The 13,800-nt window shown below is 39.5% G+C and overlaps 1 pseudogene; it reads right to left on the minus strand.

Moving 5' to 3' along the window:
- Positions 1-10,718: 10,718 nt before the first annotated feature.
- On the minus strand, positions 10,719-12,817 carry LOC139703593 (mitochondrial fission regulator 1-like; annotated as a pseudogene).
- Positions 12,818-13,800: the final 983 nt, after the last annotated feature.

A 13,800-nucleotide genomic window follows, 5' to 3' on the forward strand; every position in this document is an offset into this window, starting at 1 on the left:
CCTAACCCTTAACCTAAACCAACTACTAACTCTACATCTAGCCCTAAGCCTACCCCAAATTCGAGTCTTATCCCCAACCCTAAAACTAACCCTGACCCTAACTCTGAACCTAACACTAACGCTAGCTCAAAACATCACTGTGAACTTAAACCTAACCATAAAACTAGACTTAGCCTTAACCGTAACCCTAAAATTAGCCTTAATCATAACCCTATTTCTTACATTAGCTGTATCCCTAACACTAGCCCTAATGTAACCCAAAATCTAGCCCTAATGCAAGCCCCAACCTTAGCTATAATGTTAACTCTAAACCTAAACCAATTCCTAACCCTTACCCTAAGGATAACCATAGCCCTAACCTTAACCCTAACCCTAAACATACCATAATACTGTTCCTAGAGCTAAGGCTGAACCTAATCCTCGACCTAGCCCTATCGGTAACATTAGCTCAAACCCTAGCCCTTACCCTAAACATAAACCTAGCCCAAAACCTAACCCCAATCCTAGCCCTAATCCTAACCGTAACCATAGCCCAAACCCTAGCTCTAACTCTATCCATTACCCTATCCATAACACTAAACCTAATGCTAAACCTAGCCCGAATCCTAACCCTAACCCTAACTCTATCCCTAGCCGTGATTCTAACCTGAAGCCTCAACCTAGCCCTAAAACATACTCAATCCCTGACCCTTACCCTTACCCTAACCTTAAGAAAATGATAAGCCTAACCCTAACCCTAACCCTAGCCCTAATCCTAAACTTAAAACTAGACTTCACCTTAGATCTAACCCCATCCATTACACTAACCCTAACCATAAACATCATGACAACCCAATCTCTAACCCTAAACCTAATCTAACCCTAACTGTAAACCTAAACCTAGAGTGAACCATAAACCTAACCTTTGCCATACTAATTATTCTAGCTCAAACTCGGCATAACAATTATGCTAAACTCAACACTAACCCTAGTCTTAATCCTAAACCTAACCCAAACCCTAGCCCAACATCTAAACCTGTCCATTACTTTAACTCTAATGGTAACCATAATCCTAATCCTGGACCTAATCCTAAACCTAACCCTATCCTTAGCACTAACACTAGCTCAAACCTTAACCCATAACTTAAACCTAACCCTAGCCTTAACCCTAACCCTAACCCTAACTTTAGCCCTAATCCTAAACATAACCCTAGCTCTAACCCTAGCTCTAAACCTTTCCATTACCCTAATGATAACCATAAACCTAATGCTAAACCTAGGCCTTACCCTAACCCTATCCATTTCCCTAAATCTAACCTGAGCCATAAACCAAACCTGAAGCCTAAACCTAACCTTTTCCATTACCCTAGCCCTAACTCAAACCTAATGCTAATTTGAGCCATAACACTAAACCTCAACCTAACCTAAACCCAAAACCTGATTTTGACTATTATAATACCCCTAGCTCTCAACTTGAACCTCACCCTGAACCTAACTCTGAAAATAGACCTAGCCATAAATCTTACCCCAAAACTATTCCTGACCATAACCCTAGACCTGATATTAGACGTAGCCCTAATTCTTGCCATAACCCTAACACAAAAGCTAGCCCTCATCCTAGCCCGAAACCTAGCCTTGATCCTAACCTGAACCTGAACACTAGCCCTATCCTTAATTTTATCCCTCGCCCTAGTTCTGAACCTTGCTATAACACCATTCCTTCCCCCAAATATAACCCTAACTCTAACTCTAGACATAACCCTTACACTAATCCAAGACCTGATCCTAGCCCTAATTTAGCACTATTCCTACCATTACCAGTGAGACTAACTCTAACTCTTGCCCTAGCCCTATTCCTAGATCTAACCCTATCCCTTACCATAACCCTAACACTTGCCCTAACCTTAGTCCTAACACTAGCCCTAGCACTAAACCTAGAACTAACCATAACTCTAAGTCCAACCCTAACCCTAAGTTTAAACCTCACACTAACACTAGCCCTAACACTAACACTAATCCTAAAACTAGCCCTAATCTAGTTCAAGCCTTAAAACAAAACCGAGCCATAGCCCTAACCCTAACACTTAATCTAAACCAAAACCTAATCCTACACCTAGCCCTAACCTTAGCCCTAATTCCAGTCCTAACCTAACCCTAAAACTAACCTTGAGCCTGACTCTGACCTTAAACGAACCCTAGCTCTAACATCGCCCTAAAAGTATACGTAAACCTAAAACTAGAACTAGCCCTAACAGTAACCCTAAAAGTAGCCCTAATCATAACTCTAGTTCTTACATTAGTCATAGCCTTAACCTAATGCAAAATCTATCCCTATACTGAGCCCAACACCTCGTTTTAACCCTAACCCTAACCTTAGCCCTAACCATTATCTTAAACCTAACCCTAACACTAAATCTGGCGCTAACAATAAACCTAATCCTAGACTTAATCCTAACCATAATCCTAGCCCTAACTCTACCTCTAACCCTATCCATTACCCTAAACATAATCCTAACCCTAATGATAACCCTAGACTTAAAATTAACCCTAATCCTAAACCTAGACCTGACACTAACCCTAACCATCAACCTAGCCCTAACCATAGCTCAAACCCTAACACTTACCCTAAACCTAACCCTAACACTAACTCTAGACCTAAAACTAACCCTAGCCCTAATCCTAACCATAAACCTAGACCTAAACCTATCCATTACCCTAAACATAAGCCTAAACCAAACATAGCTCTAAAGATAGCTCTAACCCCACCCGTTACCCTAACCCTAATTATAAACATCATGATAACACTAGCCCTAACCCTAAACCTACTCTAACCATAACTGTAAACTTTACCCTAGTCCTAACCCTAAACCTACACTAACCCTAACTTTAAACCTAAGCCTAGACCTAACCGTAAACCTAACATTTGCCATAGTCCTAATCCTAGCACGAACCCTAACATTTACACTAAACCAAACAGTAACCCTAGTCCTGAACCTAAATCTAACCCTATCCATTTAGGCCTAACCCCAAACCTTTTGCTAATATTAACCTTATCCTTACCTAAACCTAAAATGAACACTAAACCTAACCCTATCAATTACTCTAACCCTAACTCTAAACCTAACCCTAATGCTAATTCAAGCCCTAAAGATAAACCAAAAGCTAACCCAAACTCTTAGCAAGACCCTGACTCTAATAACACACCTAGCTCTAAACTGACCCTTACGCTAATATAACCCTTCAACTAGAACTAGACATAAAACTATCTCTAACAGTATCCCTAACTGTAACCCTAGACCTGACATTAGCACTCTACCTTATTCTTTCCTTAAAACTAAAACAAACCCAAGCCCTCATTTTAATCGTAAACCTAGCCTTAATCCTAACATGAACCCTAACCCTAGCCCAAACCCTAATTTCAACCCTCGCCCTAGTTGTGAACCTAGGTATAACCACATCCTTTCCCCTATCCCTAACCCTAAAGCTAACACTACCACTAACACTAACCCTAGTCCTAACCCTAGGCCTAATCCTAACACTAACCATAACTCAAATCCTAGCCCTAATTTATTGCTAACTGTAACCCTAACTCTAACCCTAGCCCTAAGACTAAACCTAACTCCTTAGACCTATTTCTAGTACCACATTTATCTATTACCTAACCCTAACACTAGCCCTAAACTTAGTCCTAACACAAGCCAAATTCCTAAACCTAGAATTAACCCTAACTCTAATTCTAACACTAATTCTAAACCTAAACCTCACCCTAACACTAGCCCTAACTATAATTCTAATTTGAAAACTAGCCCTAAACCTAGACATAGACGACAAACAAAACTGACCTATAGCCCTAATATTAACCCTTAACCTAAAACAAATCTTAACGTTACACCTAGTCCTAAAGCTATCCCTACAACTAATACTGACCCTGACTCTGACCCTAAAACTAACCCTACTCTGAACATCACTCTAACCATAACCCTAACCCAAACACTAGACCTAGCCCTAATCCTATCCCTTAAACTTTCCCTAACAATAAAGATAATTCTTACATTAGCCATAGCCCTAACCCTAACACTAAACCTAGCACTAATCTGAGCCTCAACCCTAGCTTTGACCCTAACCCTAACCCTAACACTAACACTAACCCAAACCCTAGCTCTAAACCTATACCTTACCCTAAGCCAAACACTCACCCTAATGCTACCCTAGTTTTAACCCTAATCCTTAGCTTACCCCAAACACTAACTATATTACTGGTCCTAATCCTAGCCCTAATTCTATCTCTAACCTAACCCGAAGCCTAATCCTAACCCTTACCTTTATTCTGGCCCTATCACTAACCCTAGGTCAAGGCATGAACTTAACACTAAACCAAATCCCAACACTAGCCCTACCAGTAAACATATACCTAAACCTAACCATAACACTAGCACTAGACCCAAACTTAATCCTAAATATAACCGTAACTCTAGCCCTAGTCCTAAACAAAAACCTAGCCCTAGCCTAAGATAACCATTACACTAATGCAAAGACTAACTCTAGCTCTAGACCTAACCCTATTTCTAATTGTAGCCCTAACAATAAACCCAATGCTAACCAGAACACTAATGCTTACCCTAACACAAACCCTAACTCTAAACCTTATCCTATCCCAAAACTTAAACCTAACACTAGACATATCTATAACCCTAACCCCAAAACTAGCCATAACCATAAACCTAGCTCTTACATTACCCATACCCTAACATTAGCCATAAACCTCACACAAAACCTAGCCCTAATACAAACCCTAAACTTAGACCTAAGCATAACCTTAACCCTAACCCTAGCACAAACACTAAACCTAATGCTTGCCCTAGCCCTAAACCTAGCTCAAACTCTAACCCTTACTCTAAACATAACCCTAGATCAAAACCTAACCCTATCCCTATCCCTAATCCTAAGTGTAACTATAGCCCAAATCCTAGCTCTAACTTTATCCATTACGTTAAACATAACCCTAACCCTAGCCCTAACCCTAACCCTAACCCTAACCCTAACCGTAGCCCTGATTCTAACCCCATCCCTTGTCCTAGCCATAAACCTAGCTCAATCCCTAACACTTACCCTAAACTGAACCCTAACATTAACCCTAGGAGTAACCCAAATCTTAGCCCTAATCCTAACTTTTACCTAAACCCTAACACTAGCACTAAACCTATTCATTTGGTTAGCTTAAACCAAATGCTAACCCTCAGCCTAACCCTAACCCTATCCCTAACACTAACCATATATATTACTCTAAACCTAACCTGAAATGTAAACCTAACTCTATCCATTACTCTAACCCCAAAACTAACCTTAATGCTAATTTGAGCCCTAAACTTATACCTTAACCCAAACCAAACCTTAACCCATACTCTGACCCTAATAATAACCTAGCTCTATCCCTGAGCCCTACACTAAACCTAAACCTTACACTAGACCTAGCCATAAACCTATCCCTAACACTATCCCTAACTATAACCCTAGACCTGACATTATCCCTATCCCTAATCCTAGCCCTAAACCTAACGCAAACCCTAGCCCTCATCCTCGCCTTAAACCTAGACTTAATCCTAACCCAAAACCTCACCCTAGCCCTATCCCTAAATATAACCCTCGCCCTAGAACTGAACCTAGCTATATAAGCCCATTCCTTCCCCTAAAACTAACCCTAACCCTAGCCCTAACCATAGGCCTAAACCTAACACTAATCATAGCACTAATTCTAACATTATTTGAACCCTAACCTTAACCCTATCCATAACCCTAGCCCTAAGACTAACTCTAACTCACACCCTAGCCCTATTTCTATTTATAACCCTATTCATTACCGTAACCCTCACAATAGCCCTAACCTGAGCCCTAACGCTAGCCATAGCCCTAACCCTTGATCTAACCATAACTCTAAATCTAACCCTAATCTTAAGCATAAACCTCACTCTACAACTAGCTCTAACACTATTGCTAATCCTAAAACTATCCCTAATCCAAGCTCTAGCCCTAAAATAAAACCGAGCCATTGTTCTAACCCTAAATCTTAACCTAAAGCAAACCCTAACCCATAACTAGCCATAACCTGAGCTCTAATTCGAGTCCTAGGCCTAAAACTAACCCTCACTCTGACTCATATCCAAACACAAATCCTAGCTCTAAATATCACCGTAACGCTAAAACTAATGATAACACTAGACCTAGCCGAAACCCTAACCCTAAAACTAACCCTAATCATAACCCTAGTTCTTACATTGGCCTTAGACAAACCCTAGCTCTAACTCTAACACAAAAATAGCCTTAATATGAGCCCTAACACTAGACTTAACCCCAACCCTATAACTAGCCCTAAACCTAACTCTAATCCTAGCTCTAACCCTAGCTCTAATTTTACCCTAAGCCAAACCCTATTCATAATGCTAACTTTAGTCCTAATGCTAATCCTTAGCCAAACCCAAACAATAACCCTATCACTAGTCCTAACACCAGCCCTCCTTCTAGATCTAATCCTAACTCAAAACCTCACCCTAACCTTCACCCTTATTCTGACTCTAACACTAATTATAGGTCTAAACCTGACCCTAAACAGAAACCGAAACCTGAAACTAGCCCTACCAGTAAACTTATACCTAAACCTAAACCTAACACTAGCCCCATACCTAAACCTAATCTTAATCTAGCTATTACTCTAGCCCTTGACCCAAACAAAAACTTAATGCTAGCCCTAACAATAACCCTTAACCTAAACCAAACACTGACCCTACCACTAGACCTAACCCTAGTTCTATTCTGGATTTCACTCAAACCCTAACTTTAACCTGAACACTGGCCCTGAAACTAACATTAAACCTAGCTCTAAAACTGACCTTAACTCAAAACCTAAACCTAACACTAGACCTAGCCATAACCCTAACCCTAAAACTAGCTCTAATCAGAACCCTAGAATTACATTACACATATCACTAACCCTAGGTCTAAACCTAACACAAAACTTAAATAACCTTAACCCTAATCGAGGCCTAATCCTACACTAAGAACAACCCTCACCATAACCCTAACCCTAGTCCTAACCCTAACCCTAACCCTCACCTTAGTCCTAACCCTAGCTCAAAGCCTAACCCTTAGCCTAAACATAACCCTAGCACTATCGCTAATCGTAACCCTAACCGTGGCCCTAAACCTAATCTTAAACCTAGACCTAACTCTAGCTCTAATTTTAGCCATTACCTTAACTCTAACCCTAACCCTAATGATAAGCCTATCCATAACCCTAACCGTAACCCTAACCTTAACCATAAACCTAACCCTAGACCTAACCCTAAACCTAAACCTTGCCATAGCCTTAACCCTAACCCAAACCCTAACACTTACCCTAAAACCAAGATTAAACCTAGCCCTAAAACTAAACTTAAACCTAAACCTAACCTTAACCATAAAGCTAACATTACATCTAACCCAACCTATTACCCTAAACCTAATCCTAACCCTAATGAAAACCCTAGCCCTAACCCTAAACCTAATTCTGACCATAACACTAAACCTAACCATCGTCCTAGACCCAACCCTAGCTCAAAACCTAAACTTTACCCAAATATAACCTAACCCTAACCCTAAGCTAGGTTTAATAGTCCTAACCCAAAACCTAACCTAAATAACACTAATCCTAACCTAACCCTAGCCCTAACCATAGATCTAACCCTATGTATTATTCTTATGATAACCCTAATCCTAATGTTAACCCTAGGCATAATCCTCATCCTTTTGCTAACCCTAAAACTCTCCAAGCCCTAAACCTACCCTGAAATCTAAACCTAACCAAATCAATTACCATAACCCTAACACTAACCCTAATGCTCATTTGAGCCCTATCCCCAAACCTTAAACTAAAACAAATCCTAACACTGATCCTGACCCTAAAACTAAACCTAGCTCTAAACCTAACCCTTACCTGAAGCCTAACACTTACACTAGGCATAGACACAAATCTAACCCTAAATATACCCCAAACTGTAACACTAGACCTGATATTATCCCTAGCCCTAATTCTAGCCCTAACACTACAACAAACCCTAGCCCCCATCCTAGCCCTTAACCTAGCCTTAATCATAACCCTAACCCTAACCCAAGCCCTAACCCTATTTCTAACCCTCACCCTACCTCTAAACCTAGCTATAACACCATACCTTACCCTAAAATTAACTATAACCCTAGCCCTAACACTAGGCCTAAGCTGAACACTAACCCTAGCCCTAATCCTAGCGCTAACTTAGCCCTATCCATAAAACTAACCAAAACCCTAGCCCTAAGACTAACTCTAACTCTCACCCTAGCCTTAGCCCTAGTTCTAACCCTATCTGTTACTGTAACCATAACCCTAGACCTAATCCTTGCCCTTTAGTTAGATCTAGCCCTAATCCTAGATTTAATGCTAAATCCAAATCTAACCCTAACCCAAAGCCTAAGCCTAACACTAAACTAAACCCTAACCCTAATTCTAATCTTATAACTACCCCAAACCCGAAACCTAGGACTAAAACAAACTGAGCAACAGCCCTAACCCTAAACCTTAACTTAAACCAAACCCTGACACTACACCTAGACATAACCCTAGCCCTAATTCGAGTCCTAACCATAATCTTAAATCTTACCCTGACTCTGACTCATATCTTAACACTGACCCTAGCTCTAAAGACCACAGTAAACTTAAACAAAACACTAACAGCAACCCTAGCCCTAATTCAAGTCATAACCCTAACCTTAAAGCTAACCCTGACCCTGACTAATATCCTAACAGTCACCCTAGCTCTAAACACAGCCCTCACCTTAAACTGAACACTAACAGTAACCCTAGCCCTTATTTGAGTCCTAAACCTAACCGTAAATCTAACCCTGATGCTGACTCTTATCCTAACAATAACTTTAGATCTAAATATTACCCTAACCTTAAACTTAAAGCTAACACTAGACCTACCCATAACCCTAACCCTAAAACTAATTCTAATTGTAACCCTGGCAATTACATTAGCCAATGCCCAAATCTAGCTCTAACCCTAACACAAAAACTAGCCCTAATCCGAGCTCTAAACCTATATTTAACCCTAACTCTAACACTAACTCTACCATTAACCCTAACTCTAAGGCTATCCCTTAACCTAAGAAAAATCCTAAATCTAATGGTAACCCTAGACCTATCTCTAATTCTCAGGCTAACCAAAACCCTAACCCTATTAATAGCCCTAACCCTAGCCCTCATTCTAGCTCTAACCCTATTCCAAACCCTAATGATAACCCTGAACCTTATTCTGACCCTAACACTAACCCTAGGTCTAAAACTGACCCTAACCCTAGTCCAAACCCTAACACTAGCCCTACACCTAAACCAAATCCTAAATCTAGCCTAAACTCTAGCCCTATACCTAAGCATAAACCTAGCCCTAGCCCTAACAATAATCCTTAACATAACTCAAACACTAACCCTAACCCTAGACATAAATATAGAGTGATTTCTTTTTTTTTCTTTTTTTTTTTTTTTACAAGGGAAATAATAGTTTGCTTTATTTTAAAATAGTAACTTCCTTACATTGGAGCACTAGCCAAAATTCAATACTGATGCAAATATAAATTTCTTAGGAGCCCAAAATATGTGTCAAGTGGATTTTCTGAATTTCTTAAGAGGCAGAATTTTTAAACCATATCAAACAATTAGAAACAATATCTATCAACAGCATGCCACAGTTTAAACCTAAACCAAATAACCAAACTATGTAAATTATCTCAAATAATTTTTGTTAATATTTAGGAGAACAACAAACATTTTTAATAACTTAAAGTGTATTTCTACTTATCTCCTAATCCTCCCAGGAAGTACAACTTTTCTTCACTAGATTTAAATTTTTAAAAATTCAAATATTTACTCATGGTAAGAAATTCTGGCATTAACTATTAGCTGAATTTATCACAAATAGAAAATCATGAAAGTTTATTGAGCACTTACAAATGACCACTTATAGCAAGTCCTTATAAGTCCTGGATGAGAAAGGCAGTTCTCCACTTTCTAATAACTCCTAAGGATTACATTGCATAATATTAATTCATCAGAACAGCATTCTGAACAATGATAAATAATATATAGGAAAGTCATAGTCCTACTTAATAAATGTTTCATTATAAATATTTTGACCAATATTAAAAAATTTTAAACTCCATTATGCTGACATTTTCAGAAGTATTATCAACTTAGCAATGAGTCATTTTTATGATGCCATTTATTAAACTGAAAATAAAGAAAGATGGCATATCTGGTTTATATTTAAGTGATTTAATTCAATAATTCAATCTGTCACCACTTGAAAAGTACATTTGTTTCCTCAGCATTGGATGCAATGAGGTACAAGCAGCTGTCCTGGTTCTCAACTTCCCTCTAATGGAAAGCATATGGAATTGCAGCAGTGAACATCAACTGGTTCCTATTCAAAGCTCCACTCCAAAAATGTGAGAGAGAATCTAAGATAAAAGTTCTATTAGAGGCAAGAAGATTCTAATCTCAAATATTTTATTCCAACAACTTACATTATACCAGCTGACCCATACTGAATAATAAATGCTCACTGAAAAAAAATGAAGATAATAATACCCTCATTGTCATTACTGATAATTTTTAAACTGTTTTATATCCAAATATAAGTATATAAAACATTTGTACAGATAAATTAGTGTTAAGAATTTTAAAATGCACAGTAAAATCCACAAATGTCATTTCTATGTTCTGAAATCTTTCAAATGTTTTCAAGATCGGAGGCTTCAACATCCTGGCTAAATGTGAAAACCATGTCAGAATTCAGTATGTTATAGGAGGCTCCAGAACTGACCATCTCATAAAAGCAAAAAAAGTTATGGTGCTTCCATTATTGCTTAATCCTCTAGGTTAAAAAGTACACCACTGAATACTAAAGCCAGGTATTTACTAAATAGTGTTGGATTTCTACTAGCCAGATTCAGCCCTCCCAAACCAGCTGAACCAGGAGTTTTTTTCAGCTCATTGTCCATTAGGAGTTTGAAACATTTTCAATTAAAGCCTTCATTTTTCCTGTAGACTTCAACATATGTGGCCCAAACAATGCTTTCTCTGAGGTGGCCTCTGATTCAGACTTTGGAACACCTTTTTCAATTTCTCCTTGGCTATTGCTTCGATATCGATAAGCAAATTTCTTTTTCAGAGCTTCTGCTATGAGGGCAGCAGGATCAGTAGCATCTACTGGCTTGGGCTTTACATCTTGCTCTGACCTCTTAACTGACCGAAGTTTTACACTATTCATATCTTTTTTTTTTTAATTTTTTTTTTATTGGTTGTTAAAAACATTATAAAGCTCTTGACATATCATATTTCATACATTAGATTCAAGTTGGTTATGAACTCCCAATTTTACTCCAAATACAGATTGCAGAATCACATCAGTTACACACCCACGTTTTTACATATTGCCATACTAGTGACTGTTGCATTCTGCTACCTTTCCTATCCTCTACCATCCCCCCTCCCTCCCCTCCCATCTTCTCTCTCTACCCCATCCACTGTAATTCGTATCTCTCCTTGTTTATTTTCCCATTCCCCTCACAACCTCTTATATGTAATTTTGTATAACAATGAGGGTCTCCCTCCATTACCATGCAATTTCCCTTTTCTCTCCCTTTCCATCCCACCTCATCTATCTGTTTAATGTTAATCTTTTCTTCCTGCTCTTCCTCCCTGCTCTGTTCTTAGTTGCTCTCATTATATCAAAGAAGACATTTGGTATTTGTTTTTTAGGGATTGGCTAGCTTCACTAAGCATAATCTGCTCTAGTGCCATCCATTTCCCTGCAAATTCTATGATTTTGTCATTTTTTAGTGCTGCGTAATACTCCATGGTGTATAAATGCCACATTTTTTTTATCCATTCATCTATTGAAGGGCATCTGGGTTGGTTCCACAGTCTAGCAATTGTGAATTGTGCTGCTATGAACATCGATGTAGCAGTATCCCTGTAGTACGCTCTTTTAAGGTCTTCGGGGAAAAGTCCACTTTAAGGATCTCTAGCATATTTGGCATGTCAGATTTCTTTGGATTGTTTTTAGCCAAAGTCTTTCCAGCATTGGCTTTTTGCTCTCTTCGTTCTTTAATCAGATCAATAGCAGATTTACTTTGGTGGAGTCCTGGTGGAGGTGGTGGAGGAGGAGGCAATGGTGGTGGTGGTGGTGGCGGTGGTGGCATGGAGGGAGGAGGTGGGGCTGTGGTAACAGATGTGGCAGAAACCACGTCACCTACTGCAGTGAGATTCTGTTGCTCTTGCAGGGTCACGATTTTGGCAATCTGAGCTCTGAGAGTAGCAAGTTCATTTTCAAGTGCACAGATCTTCTGCAGGGCTTCCTCATTGGCCAGAACTGCATTCTTTGGTGGAGGCGCTTCTTGAGACAGGCGTGGTAAGGAAATATGCCTGCTTGGGGGCTTCTCGAAGAAAGGAAGGTCATCTTGAAGGGGTGGCTTTGACCTGACTTCTGTCCTTAGTCTTGTTGAACACTCTCCTTCTTCTGTGGCTACCCATCCAACGTCAGCGAAAGATACCACTGCATCCTCTCCCAGGTGGTTGGGACTCCATTCTGTTGCATGGCTGGTAAGCTGAAATTGAACTCTTGGACACTGAATCAGAGATAAGTTAGTACCAATTTTCCTTACGATACTTCGAGATGAACCATATGGTTTTCCAGACCAAAGTACCGATTGTCATGCTTACTACAACTTGCTGAAAAACCATCCTCATCAGGCGTTTAATCCAGCCAAGCATTTAGATGGTAAAGTTCCCAAATTTGCATTTCAAGTACTTCAGGCATGCATTGCAGTACATTGTCCATTAAAGCACACTCTGCCGCGTGGCAACCAGCACCTTCTCCTGCTACTCCGAAATATAGAGTGATTTCTGTCTGTAACCCTAACACTAAATCTAACCCAAAGACTGACGTAGCCTTTAAAGTAAACCTATCTCTAAAATCTGACCCTACCCCAAAATCTAAACCTAACATTAGACCTAGCCATAACCCTAACCCTACAGCTAGCATTCAACATAACCATAGCTCTTACATTACCCATAGCCCTAACCCTAGGCCTAGACCTAACACAAAAGCTAGAGCTAGTCCTAGGCCTAAATCAAGCCTTAAGCATAACCCTAACCCTAACCCTAGCCCTAACCCTAACCTAACCTAACCCTCGCCTTAGTCCTAATCCTAGCTCAAAGCCTAAACATTTTTCTAAACATAAACCTACACCTATACCTCAATCTAACCCTAACCCTAGCCCTAATTCTAACCTTAACCCTAGCCCTAAACATAGCTCTAAACCTACCCATTACTCTAAACCTAAACCTAACCTTATTGATAATCCTAGGCTTAATGCTAAACCTAAACCTAACTGGAAAACTAACCCTAGACCTAACCTCACACTTGCCATAGACCTAACCCTAGCTCAAACCCTCACCCTTACTATAAACTTAAACATAACCATATCCCTAACTCTAAGCCTAAACCTCAATCTAACTTTAAACATAGCCCTAAAACTACATCTAATCGTATACATTACTCTAACACTAACCCTATCCCTAATGATGTCCCTAGCCCTAATCCTAACCCAAACCCAGTGAGTACTATAATCTTATCCCTAGAAGTAACCCTAAAGCTAACCCACACCCTAGCCCTAACCATAGCTCAAAACCTAATTTTATGCTAAACATAAACCTAAGCCTAATCCTTGTTTTAACCCTAACCCTAATTCAAG

This window comes from Marmota flaviventris, assembly GCF_047511675.1.
Source record: "Marmota flaviventris isolate mMarFla1 chromosome 3 unlocalized genomic scaffold, mMarFla1.hap1 SUPER_3_unloc_3, whole genome shotgun sequence".
NCBI classification, from domain to species: domain Eukaryota; kingdom Metazoa; phylum Chordata; class Mammalia; order Rodentia; family Sciuridae; genus Marmota; species Marmota flaviventris.